At 38.0% G+C, this 14,066-nt stretch overlaps 1 long non-coding RNA gene across 1 annotated transcript; it reads left to right on the forward strand.

Moving 5' to 3' along the window:
• Positions 1-481: 481 nt before the first annotated feature.
• On the forward strand, positions 482-2,447 carry LOC116801196. Its single transcript, XR_004361836.1, has 2 exons — positions 482-830; positions 1,546-2,447. It is a non-coding gene; the product is annotated as an uncharacterized LOC116801196 (long non-coding RNA).
• Positions 2,448-14,066: the final 11,619 nt, after the last annotated feature.

Raw genomic sequence — 14,066 nt, forward strand, 5'->3', positions numbered from 1 at the left:
AAAATGAATTGAAATGAATGCCAAATAATGGCATATTCTTTGATTTTTATCAAGTTTAAATTGTGAGTCTATTTAGTTAGTTTGTATTCATTGCACATAAGTATAAACCTCTTAATGTACTTCTCCCTAAGCGAATTTAGCGTTCAATTTTAGTTTTGCGACTCGAGTGCCAGATTCCCTTCCTCCCCAGTAAAAAAAGTGCTTTGTTGGCGGCCCAACCCAGTTTTCCGAGTGAGCACAGTGAGGCATAGCTAACGCTGACCCATATCGTTGCAAATATGCTAATTATCTGCGGGGCGAACACTGTGCTGCCACTGATATACATCCATACACACATATATACGACTATCTCTAGTCAGTCTGTCAACCAGTTGAAGCACTACTCGACATCGCCGGCGGTCAAGGCTGGCCTAATGGGCTAAAAGGTTCGGGCCAGCAGTCCCCTCCCATGCCAATTGCCGCTGTGGAGGTGGCTATAACTATATGGCCATATACCCATATAGACATATAGCCATATGGATATGCAATAAATCAGCCACGTGCATTCGAGTGATTCAGCTCGAGAGAGTCGTGCCAAAGATTTGAGCAATTTTTTCCCTTTTTTCCCCCGCTCATGTAATTAACGCTGACGTCAACTGAAATTATTTACAAGAATCAATTTTCAATCGATTAAGTTTAGTTGCGGGCCCCAACACAACTTCGAGATCGCCCGGGGCAGCTCGACTGGCCGGACTGACTGCTGTCACGTCGGAAGTTGATTCAGTCACAGATTGTCGCTGCACTCGGGAACTTTTGATTTTTTAAAAATCATACAAATGGTGAAATTAAAAGTAAGGAAAAAAACACAACATTACTTCTAACTAACTAATAACCCACAATGGCTGATTCTGGCAGCAGTTTTGGTCAAATATATTTCACATAAACTTTGCAGAAATATTCGTAAAAATCTTAGCAAAATCAAAAATTTTGAAAATAATTAGATATTTTTGTGTTTAAATATCTTGTACTTATAAGTGCGTTTTAAGTTTCGAAAATATACATTTCTCTGATTTGATCATATATATATGTACATACAAGCTAATTTTATATTTTATTTTATTTAGAGTTGAGTGTACAAGTAATTTACATGTTTACTCTTTAATAACCTTTTGCATTTAACGCAGCTGTTTTTTGTAGTGTATGTAGGTTGAAAAAAGTGAAATATATATCCCCCATACACTTAATGGCAGCGGCAGCAGGAAATGCTGGGCCACGATCTGAGCCCAGTACGAAACTTGTTTCGTTGGCCGGTCAACCCACATACTTCCCGTATTCCACTATACTGACGTCCGATTTGCGAGCGGGAGAACGATCTAAACAAATCATTTAGATCATTTGTTATTCATTGAAATGTATTAATTTTTAATTCAACATTTAGCTGCGGAGCAGTCAACATTGTGTGCGGCTTACCGATACAAAGTGTGTGACTTTTGTATCTGTATCTTACACTTTTTTCTTCATTTTATATTCTTTATTTTTTATATTTTTGACTCTTATTTATTTGAGTTATCGCCGGTGTCCCCACATTATTTCACTGTCGGATTTGCGTAGCATTGTTCGGGCACCGAAAACTTGAACAAAACTTCGAGCTAAAAAACCGAAAACGAAAAGCCAAAAGCCAAAAGCCGATTTTCAACTAGATACGCTGGATTGGCATTGCCCCTAACGGATTGTGCGGCGACATAAGCTTTGATGGATTTTGACATAAATATGAGTTGGAATTTCGTGCGAGCGCGGCCATGTTTGGCATGCCAAAAGCAGAAAAGCAGGGCTTATCACTCCACCGACCATATAGACCCCATATAAGCGATCTATGCTCGGATCTATACGATCGATGGACGGTGTGGATACGATTCGATCGGATTGAATTGGATTGGCAGCCAAACTGACGACGACAGGCCAGAAAATAAAAACACGGCCGTGTCCAAAAGCCACGACTATATGGATATGTATATGTACGTTTGCTTATGGGCATCGATCGGTCTCAAATACGAGCGAACACACAATTTATGCTAATCCCGGTGGCCATAATTTGTATTTTGTTGCTCAGTGTAGCCGATGAATTTTAGCAAAGTGAGCGCGTGTGGAGCATGTACAAGCAGCAGCCAGCCGGGTCCATCCCATTGCGTTTAAATGATTAATTTACATAAATATTTTTATGATTTGCCAACAAAACGGCCGACAACAGAGAGAATCTGGCCAGCTGCCAGGCTTACACTTAAATTTAAGGAGTTTTAATCATTACTTATTTCATTTTTAAGCCAGGCTTAAAACACCTTCTTAATTGATACTTCAGAGCATTTTATAACCCTGCCTTTACTGTTGGCATTTTATGTTTTCTTCTATTTCCATACAGTAAACCAGTAAAATATTTTCTAAAAATAAACTGATATTTAACAGATGGAGGATACATTTTTGTTTTTAATAAGGAATGTCTATCAGTTGATTTTTTGAGTGTGCAAGGTCCAGTGGCTCTTATGCAATCCACGCAGTTGGCCGAAAAAGTTGCGCCCCTTTTTTTTAAAACTTCTGTTGGTTCTGGCCACGTGCCTTCAACGCAATGGGGTGGAGTGAGAGGGAGCGGCGCAAGAGGTAGGCAGAACTAGTTCAAGCAACTGTAAAAGCCAACCTCTATGGGCTTCGCTGTTTTTTAGCCGCCACTGGGTGTCATCAACCTCAAACGTCTTTTGTCTTTGGCTTCGGCTAAAAAAAAAAAAAATAAAATGAAATAAAGAGCCCAGATGACAGGCTTAGTGGAGGAACCGATGGAACCGGTGCTTCTGAAACGGAGGTGCGGATGCACAGGACACAGGACGTGAGCCACATGTGACTCAAATGCTCAAATGCCAATGAACCCAGAAGAACGAACGACGACGAGCTAACCAGGAAGTAAATTTCTGCTTCCTACATCAAACGCACTGGCTGGCAAGAGGTGTACATAGCTTTAGACCCCTTTTTCCCGCAAGATTTCCCATCATCATTACCAACGAAATACAATATACTATGAACATGGTATCTGCGTCAGCAAATGGATGCCGCTCCTGCATCTTGTCAAATGCCATTTAGATAAGTAAACGATCGCCGTAATCTGCAATCTATAAGGCATATATCCATAATGGTATTTGCATAAATTAGATAATGTAATTCAGTAACCGGGGGATTAGTTAAATGCAAAGATATCGAATGGCGCGAAAGGAAACCACTTTTGAAGTTGATTGGACGTGCTACACTCTATTCTAATTATTTTCAGTTTCCAAGAGATTAAGTTTAAATTTCAGTAAATTAAAACAATGTTGCTACTGTTGTTTCCAGTATTTCGTCGTTTAAGTGGCGAAATGTATATATTTTTAAATCAACCTAAAGTGCTGTGAAATTCCTAAGATAAGTAAGCTCATTATAAGTAAATATATATATTTTTAATGCAGAGTTACTCAAGTGAACAACTAGACACATAAATGAGATCATTAAATATTATCGTTTCAATGACAGCAAAAAAGAATATATTTATAATGCGAAATATTGTGATTTAACTTAGCTAAAACTAAAATTGTTAATCACATTTTAAGCACATACAGCTCTTATTTCCTTTGCTTGCTGTATAATTAAGTTTTATAATTAATACTTTCATTAGATTATTTTATTCCCAGTATGTTTTTTATAGAGATAAGTTAATGGTGACCCCATGACAGAGAGACTTGGTCATCGACACCGTCATCCCAATCTCACACTCTATAGTTGTTGTTGTCGTTGCCTGTTGCTGTTCGTTTAGCTACTCAAACCCTTTTTATGCAAATTTAAGAAAAATATATGAGTGAAAAATATAGCAGCAACAAAATGCTGTATAAATTTATATATATATATAGAGAATTATGTGGATGTGGATGTTCGTGTGTGGAGACTTTGTAGGTAAATTTGCATTTTTCAGTCGTTCATAATCCAAGTCTTCCTTAAGTCGAAGTCTGAGTCTGCGTCGCAGACCTTAAGGGGAAATCAGCCAAGCAGCACCGAAATCGACAACTAAAAAAATAAATATATATACATATATTTATAAAAAAAAATAAAGTACAGGAACAACCTGGGTCCGCGTCACTTTGAGAGGCGTCCAACCATTTGAAATGCCACACCTAACTAAATTTAGGTGTTTTTTCTTCATTTTACCTTGCGCCTACTACCAAGTTTGTTGTTTATTCCTCCGCATGTTTTTAATTTACCATATTTTTATCACTCAAAGGAGGGAGAAAAACACCTATGTCACCTAAGCAATTTCTCCTTTAAAAATAAAGGAGGCGGGGAGAATCTCTAGCCAGTGATTAGCATTTTTGTTGAGTATTTAATTTGATTTTATTGAATTTGTTATCACGCTGACAAGTTGCCGGACCACTTAGCGGCATCGAGGAAACGGTTATACACAAATATTTCAATGCTTTAATGTTACCAGTTTTTGAGTTTTCGATTTTTTTTAGTTATATATTGTTAGTTAGTTTATTTGGCATGAAACACGTGCGTCTGGAAAACTTCTGCTGATGACATAGAACGGCTGTCGCACATCATCACACCCAAAAACGAATTGTCATAAAAAATGTTCACGATTTCATTTTAAACGTTGAATTAATTTTAAGCTTTTGCCGGCAGATCCTTATCTATGCTAAAATGTTTGCCAAAATAAAACAACGCAAGCCATAAATGTGACTAGGGGGGCACTGAGTAAGCAAACACGAAAAATCCATACTAATTAATTGTTCAATCAGATAACACTTGACTTTTGATATAAAGACATTTCATTTCCCTGCTAAAAAAGATATTTCACAAAAAGAAATTAATGACAGATACGAAAGTCTTCACTGTTGTTGCTGGAGCTTCATTAATTTGTGCTGCTTGTGGCCAACAAACTGTATTTTTTTTTTTCTGTTCATTTGGCTAATTTATGGCTGGCGTTGGCTAATTTTGGCAGGCACTGTGTCGTCAGCACCCTAATAACAGCCAAGATAAAGAGAAAAACTGGTAATAAGGGGAGACCTATTCGGGTTTAATGATCTTGATTGGTAGAGTATTATTTGAGTGAGTAAGAATGACAAGGATTGTCAAGAAAAATCTATAACAATAAAGAGAAAGCGCACTAAGATCTTTAATATTAATTAGAATACCTTGTATTTCCATTAGGTAGAACACTAACCATAGTAACAAATCGAAGGTAAGTAAAATAATTGTGTGATTCCCCCAAAAACAATAAGATCAAAGTATCATTTATTGGTTTCAGAGCATCTAAGCTACAAACTCGTTTGCTTTATCGTTTCACCTAGCAATATACATACATATAACCGGAAGATTTGGCATATGAACGCACTAAATCACTTCACCAAGGCGCTTGGAAACAACATGTCAACAAAATGAGCAATTCAACAAAGAGTAGCAGCCAAGAAATATAGCTATGGAAAACAACAAACAAAATGGCAAACAGGCGAAAAAAAACAGCAGCGAAATGAATTCGCCAACAAACGAACAAACAAGAAACAAAACATTATTCATTGAATGTCTATAAAGACAGCGGAAAAAAAATAAATTTATAAGCGATCTATGCGAAATAAAATGAAAATAAAATTTAATAAATACATATATTTATTCACACATATGCAGCGGCGACAAGAGAGTTATATTTGCAGCTTTTGTTGAACCTTATATACGTAAGTATATATTTTTGAAAGGCAAATTGATTATAAATTATGACGCTGCCAGCTAACTGACAACTATTTAAGATTCGAACAATTATGATTTATGGCGGTGTGTGTGCATAATGAGGATGAGATACCTTGACATGATCGCACAGAATCGCTGAAAAAAAAACGCGGACTAGATCTTTGCGTAACTCTAATAAAAACGTAGAAAACAGCTCGAAAAAGTTTGATCAAAACCAGCTGAGATCAACTGCCATCAATCATTAACCCAAAAATTAGTCACTCTATTTCATTTTTTTTTTTTTTACTTTTTTTGCCCGACGAGCTTCTTTTTTTGGTCGGTTTGGCGAGTTCAAGGCATTCGCCTTGGCTACATTTCGGGCAGCCCCCGCAAAAACATATCAGCTCGACATGCTGGTATGGGTTTATAATGTGTATTTAATAGACCATTTTACAAGCTAACTACAAATGAGACGCTGAAATCATCAAGGTCAGGTTCAAATTATTTGACACACAAAATAAGAAAAAACAAAAAATAAAAAGGAAATTTAGACGGATGAGTTATGTGTAGCTAAAAATAGTTATATCACATTTAAAGCAAAATCAAAAACTTCAATGACTTCAAGTGAAGTTATTTTTTTGAAAGATTTTATAGTTACGCAAATAGATACGCTTAAAACAGTATTAAATTAGCACATTTAAATAAATATGTGTACTAATAGTTTTCGAAAGTATTGGTGCAGCTGTTACCCCCCCTCACTTTCCACGGGAATGTCACGTATATAGAGTACATATTCAATTCCTGATGGTGCATATACAATATTGCGCAAATTTTGAATAAAAAATATTAAGCAATAACTAAATAACAAGTGTGAATATGAAACGTGCCACTTGCAGCTGTTGATAACGAACGGCAAACATAGCTCGACTAAATATTTTTTTAAGCGAATTTATAATAATCAACATGATTTATTTGGCAGAGGTCATTGCTGTCTGCGGTCCAAAAACATTTTTCTCGTATTTTAAAATAGTTTTTTAGCTTATTATTTTTCTTTCTTTTTTTATTTTTTTTGCCCGAGCATAAACTTGATTTATTTGCCAGGCCAATGCCAAAAGGAGAATGCATTAAAAGAAAACAGGAAAAAATCGGTGAGGGACGGGTTATTTGGGTATTTGGCTGCCAAAAAAAATGTCTCAAATGAGCTTTTCCAGCTAAACTGGAAACTTGAAACTGTACGTCCCCCGCCGACCAATAAACTGTCGTCAAACATTCGCAACTTGGCAACATTTTCCTTGCTAATTAAAACACTCAAATCCATTTAGCCAGCTTGTAGGTTCTGTGGGCTTTTAACCAGGGGCGATGCAAACGCGGCTGGCCCTTAAGCCGATTAGCGCATCGAATTCCAAGTCAAGTCGTATGACAACCGAGGCCTAGGATTCTTCCCCTACCTCTGCCCCTTCCCCTGCCCCATCCCCCCATTCCCTGCAACGACCATGTTATCAAATATCAATAAAATGAGTGCACTACGGACAGCATACCCTTCTTTCCCTGGCTTTTTGTATTCTATATTTAGATGCATATTCATTAAGTGCAACATTGTTGCAAATCGACTCCAGATTAACGGATCCAAAGATCTCGGAACGCTGGAGATGCGACTTTTTGATGAGCCATTTCATTACAATTTTAGTGCGCTTACGATTGAAATGATGGGACTTTCGCTGCGAATTTTATTAGTTTAACGATAAGGTGTTAACTAAAAGTCATTTTATTAAGAAGACGATGATGTGTTTACTTTAATTAAGTTGCTCTTTTATCGGCTTTATTGCACTGTCAAAGTGCTTTTACAAATCCAGCATTTCGTTTTTTATATTCGGCGATAAAATTGCGAGCATTTTGAAACTATTAATATTTCGACTTTGATAACAAATTTTTGTAGCTTAATGGTTATCGTAAACAATTTTTATGGAACAGAATTTGATTTGCTTGCCACTCCTTTCATATATGTATGTATTTTTTATTCCTGCCTTTCGTAGAACCAATTTCTCATAGTTTAAAGGCCGGCGATTTTTCGAGCGTACCCACTTATTAGCACATGATAGATTGCTGCCGGGTGAGGGCACCGTTATTTGCACTTTACTTTACATTTTTACAACAGCCAAAACATTTAAGCCAAAATCAACATGCCAGCGACGACAGAGTCATAAAACGAGAGCCAAGAAAGGGGAAGGGGGAAAGGGGTTGGCTGTTCTTTGGTCTCTTCGCACAGGGATGCAGTTGGCAAGTGGGCGGGGCATACCACGGGGGTGTGGGGGCGATAAGGCAGGGGTAATTGCAACTAGTGATTTTCGCGCATGTTTCATAGTTTTAGGTGGTTGCTCTGCCAAAAGTTGTTTGTTGCTGTTGTAGCCTGTCGTTGTCATTTTGTGTGCTCCACTAAACACTGAAGAAAATAATTATGTTTATAAATTTATATATTATCTTAAATATAAATTGCATGATGACATAAATATATGTTTAAAGAATGTTTCGTTTATAAGTTTTCCTACTTGCGAATGCACTTTTAAGGTCAATTTTCTTGAAGTGCAGTCGCGTTTAGATTTTTGGAGAGTGGGTACCGAGTGTGTGCCCTGTCTCGTGCAATTTTCAAATCAATTTTGTTTACTTTTTATGCAGCGAACACCGAAGCGACAAACACGCACGGCCACTTTCCACTTTCCCAGCCCGTTCGACATTTTCCCCCCGATCGCCGCTAGTTGGGCTCACTTTTTAGTTGGGTTCACTTCACTTTGGTGCGGTGCGGTGCATCGAGTGTGTGTTTAACAACATTTTTATGGTTTGGCACACACCCCAAGACGATGGACAAACAAAAGGAACAGAATAATGTTTGTTGTGCGATGCGATGGCTAACTGTAAATTATACATTTCATAATTTTCGCAACATACTTCATGATAATCGCATGTAATTGCACTTTATCTACACCTTTCCATCCCTGCTCGAACAACTGAAAGTTTGTATTTCATTTTTATTTTTTTGTGTTATATTTCGAGGACAACCCCCTGGCTTGTTTGCACCTTCAACTGGGAAAAGTGCAGAATGCAAAATGTAAAATGCATTTTCAGGGTGCGCTTCAATGGTCGATTTACATCGGCCGATAGCAAATTATGCGAGCAAACGGTAAATGCACTCGATTACATTTATATTTGGGTTACAAGCCTGGTCAGCAACCCCGAAAAGGAGTTGTCCTTTTTGGCCCTGTACTATAAACTCGGCTCCCTGCGACTTTCACCGACGACGTGCCGACGGGTAGCTAATGGCCATTATACCCAACCTTACCCACACAATTCCCCTCGAATGTTGTGATAACAACTCACGCGATTATCAATTTGACACCCAAACACTGAAATTGGCCAAAGGAGAGATCACGAAACGGTCGCCAAAACACGGCACCGAAATGTTCTTTTTGGCTACCAACTCATTGGGTTTTTTTATTTTAATTTTTGTGGCCTAAAGGAGGAGAGGGGATTAAAGCCAAATGCAGCTGGGTGCGTTGGCCAAATGATGTGAAAAGCAGGGGGGAATGCAACTTGGCACTGAACTAAACTTGTTTTGTGCCTTCAAAAACTTTAATTATGTCAATAAAATTATTTGAAAAATTCATTCGTCTAAATACATTGCAATCTTATAAAATAAATGCCAAGAAACCCTTATATGTATATGTTTAATATAACTCTTAATGAACTATTTTAACTATTTATGTACGTATAACAAATTTGTTAGTATTTCAGAATCTTTTCACCGAAAGTCAACACCATTTCATCATCAACTTGTTGCCAGTTATCCAGCATGAAACAACTTTTACCCATCTGCATAATTTAAGTGTAAACGAAATTTTTGAAAAAAAAAATAATTTATTCAAAAACCTCGACAAATACGAATAAACGATTCGAAGATATGGCGAGAGTAAAAAGAAGACGGCGAGTTTAATTATGCTGTCAAAGTGGCTTAAAAAAGACTTTCATCTTTCACCCAGGCCAAAACCAGAAGAGGCTACCAGCCAAAGTCCAGCTAAGTAGAGGAAAAACGAAAATAAATTCGAATTTATAATCGCTTAATTACATTTGACATGACATGTTGACGGAGTGGCGAATAAAATGCTGTTGGATCTGTACCTCCATACATATGTATGTAGTTTACGCACAAGATCAAGTGGCATTAAAGCAGCAGCGATTGGAACAATTATAAAAATTTTTTCTCGCGACGAACACATTTAGAAATAAGAAAAGAGAAAACAGGAAATGAGATATTATTCCACGATCAGAAGATACAATTTGTATTTCTAAGTTCTTTTAACTTTTAGATATAGTATACAATACAAGATACAATATTGCTAGATGTTGTGGAAGTAATAAAGATGTGCTTGTATATTTTAAATTTATATTATAGTTACTTTTTCAATCAGATTACATAAGGTAAAACACTGCTGCTGTTTCATATATTTTTGGTTTTATCAAATAAACGTTTTTCAAAAGGGTACTGATGAATTAGTGCTGAAAGTAAAATCATTTAGCTGTTTAAAAATCACTTAGCAAATTATGTAGTGCATGCTGCACACCATTGCCTCCCCTCGGGCATTCATCTAAATTCATTTCATGAAAAATAAGGAGGACGAGACTGAATCATAAAGGAGTTTACTTCGGGGTAAGCAATTTGCGCAGGCGCTTTCAGCTCAGCCGATGACATTTATTGTCGTGCTCAACCAAAAAAAAATATATATAAAATGCATTAAAATATCGGGGAAAAAAAAGAAAAGGAGATGTGGAAAACAAAAGGCGGCCATGTTGCGGCCAACCGCAGAGTTATTATTTAAATGTGCATTGCAGTTAAAATCGACAGTTGGCTGTCGTTGGCCGCCTGCTTCTCTTAACCCATTCCGGTATGAAACCCCCCCTTCCCAAAACCCTTTACCATTCACATTTCCACTGGCACAGCCATTCCCCTGACTGCTGACATGTTGTCATCAACCCTTTCGCTGCTCTGCGGCTGCGGCGGCGTCATAATTAATAAGAGAAATCCCTTTTCAATTTGACGGAGTGCATTTGTCATTGCATTTAATTTGCGGAGTACGCCAAAGGACGCAGGACTCCGGAAGTTTCGGGCAAAACGCCGGGCGGGGGGATCGTTTCAATCGTCTGGTGTCAAGTAGGGGCTGTTCCCTTCTGCTCCTTTCCGTTTCAATTTTTTCCACTTTTTTCGTTTTTTTTTCTTTTTGGTTTTTTCGGTTTTCACACGAAACATTATTTAAATGCCCGCCTAGAAGGACGCGCGTTAAGGATGCGAGCCAAATGAAACGCGTTAATTGATTTTTATGTCGTTATGTTTGTCGCGTTCAATAGCATTGGTATTGGAAAAGGGTTTCCTTTTCCCGAAAAAAACAGTTGGCTAATAGTCATTTAAGTGGCTAACAGTTGGTCTAACTGGGTGGGATGGGGCGATCGTGGTTATGGCTGATTGGTCGTGAAGGAATGTGAGAAGCATTATAAAAATGGCAGATGAAAGAGGAAAATGGACGTGACTTCAAAAAAAAAAAAAGATACAACAAAAGTTTGGATCAATTTCTATTTATATACAAAATACTGCTTTGATTATATTTTGTTAAATAAATAAAATAAATGAAAGCTATAAATATTCTAAGGATTTACATTTTTTATCTTGATGCTAATCATTTTCTCAAAAATTTTAAAATGTTACTTAATTTATGTTCATTAAATCCATTGGTCACATATCATTCCTCACACTTCAGGCTTATCGCTTCGATTTCCAATCGAAATCTATCTAATATTAATCTACATCCTGTGGCCATGTACACACCGCTATCTAACCATTGAGACAACACATTTATCTTCCATTTCCCCACCTTAGCGCCCTGAATTTCCGCTCATTTCCTCTGCCCACAAAAGCGATTGGCAAATTTGCAGTAAGCCACATTCGTTGCCATAGGCCTACTTAACGCTGCAATGGCCCAAGGGCATTGCCAATCACTTGTGGCCCCCTGAATTTTCCTGTATCCCCCCTGCATTTTCCGCACTACCTCTCCACCTCTCTCTGGCAAAGATTTTCCAACGGAAGCGGATGCATTCGAGGAGTCAAAGCCAAAAGCTGTAGCTGAAGCTGTTTGTGTTTTAAATTGGCAACGCGCTTTTGCATATCCGTTAGCGAGATGCATGATTAGATGGGGCTGCAAAGGGGGTTACAGTGGGCGAAAACATACACTGGAGAAAATTGTTTACTATATATTGATACATTCTAGACGTTTATACTTAGTAAGAAATTTCTTTGGCTAATAGAGGAATTTGTAATTGCATTTTGGATAGCAGTGAGCTCTAAATTAGATTAAGACTTTATTTATCTACCGATTGTCGATATCGATCGCTGTGTTTTTTTCCGAGTGCAAGTGGAAATGTCGGCGGCAGCCAATAATTGATTATCCAACCATTTGGCTGCAGCATCAGCGATTGCTCAAAATGCGCAAGCGACAGCAGGTGAAGCGGTGCAATAGCGACCGTTACCTGCGTCCACCTGCCGCCACCCAATGCGTTCCAATGCCACCCAAATGCCCACCCTCCCCTTTCCAGCCACTTTGCCCAGATGAGATTTTCAATTTGGCTAGGGCTCGGCCCGAAATGTTTGCGTATTAAATTTGCATGGAAATCTGTCTATATTGACCGAGAATGGCCAATGCAAATGTTTGCCGGCCAAATGAATGGCCAGTGAACACCCGTACAGTGGACACTGGCCGCACGGACGGCGGACAGCTGAGATCGGCCATTGCACCCGGTGCAAATGGTGAACCAACATTGGAACATCGGACATGGGGCATTGGCATTTGCCTTCGCCAATGCTCTTTGGGCATTTATAATACCCCGCTAGCATTTGGCTTGCCGTTGTTTTTGCCAAATGTTATCAGTTCGGGCGGCGACATCATCATCTATACACAGTACGAAATAATGTGAGCTTAGAAATAAATATTTGGAAATTTATTGGAAGCCAAACATGTTGAAATGTGTATACTTTATAATAATAGCAATCATATATAATTCTAGGTTCATATTTCAAGAACTTAAATCCAGAAACTCTACAATTTTACAGGAATATATATATTTTTTTAATTCTCTTTGCCATTTTATTCAGGGTAGTATTTTTTTCAGTGCCGTATATCATCATCATGCGCTTTGTCAGTCAGTCCAATGGCCTCACTTGTTATCGATGAGGCCTACGTTCGCTATCAGCTGTCAGGGTACAGTTGCGCCACTGGTCCCCCCTGCAACGGCACACCCCATCACCCCCACCATTTTTTTTTGCAATTGGCCACCCATGTGTAGTGCCTAACCCCCTTTTTGCCACACCCACACCGCCCATTTCACTTAGAACGGGGCAAAAGCAAACATTTTACTTGAGTAACATTTGTTACTTTGTTTCATTGCGTACCCTTGCATGGGACATTATAATTCATACAAAGTTGCGAAGCTGTAAAGTTAAGCCTACATCATAATACTAGCTAATAGAATATGCTTATTTGCAATGTAAAGTAATCAAATTTTAAGTGCTTGAATTAGCCAGCACCTAATTAGTGACACATTCTTTGCTGCAAACGTTTGCTGACTTATGTATTTATAATATAATTATATATATAGTATTCTTAATCATGTTTGCATAATAATTATTTAACCAGGGTATGTGATGCTTCGTTTCCATTAGAGAGCCTCCTTGTCTTGTTTTTTTGCTTTCAACTGTCTGCAAATAGTCGGAAAAAGTCGGGACTTGGTCTCTGCGTTGATATGTGGACACATGTGGACTACTGGATGGATGTCCAGTCCACATCATGTCATGTCATCAAGCGTCAGACTTTGCACAAACAGTTTCAAATTGATTATTTGCCGCTGCAAATTAAAATTAAGTCATTAAGTCTGTCAAATGGACAAGCGGAGTAAAGAAAACGTAGAGGATGCGATGGATGCATCAGCATCGCAAGAGGAATTGGAATGTGTTAATTAACTTTGCAAGTGGATCGGGTTGGGCTGCTTTTATTTCGAGTTATATCGTGTTTTATACCCTTGACCGTGAATTGCTTGCTACTCACGGGCACTAAAAGTACAGCTATCATTAAAATTCAAAATATAAGTGTTATAAAAAAGCATTAAGCTGCAATCAATTTTAATTAAGCAAAAAATCATTTAGCTCATTGCCTTCTGCGTTATCAAAATTATTGCGTTGCATTTGCATATGCAGCTGCTGCATCGTTAGATGAAACAATAGAATTCGATGGCTGACTTCCTCATTGACCCCGCTATTTGAA

Source organism: Drosophila sechellia, chromosome 3L, assembly GCF_004382195.2.
Source record: "Drosophila sechellia strain sech25 chromosome 3L, ASM438219v1, whole genome shotgun sequence".
NCBI lineage: Eukaryota > Metazoa > Arthropoda > Insecta > Diptera > Drosophilidae > Drosophila > Drosophila sechellia.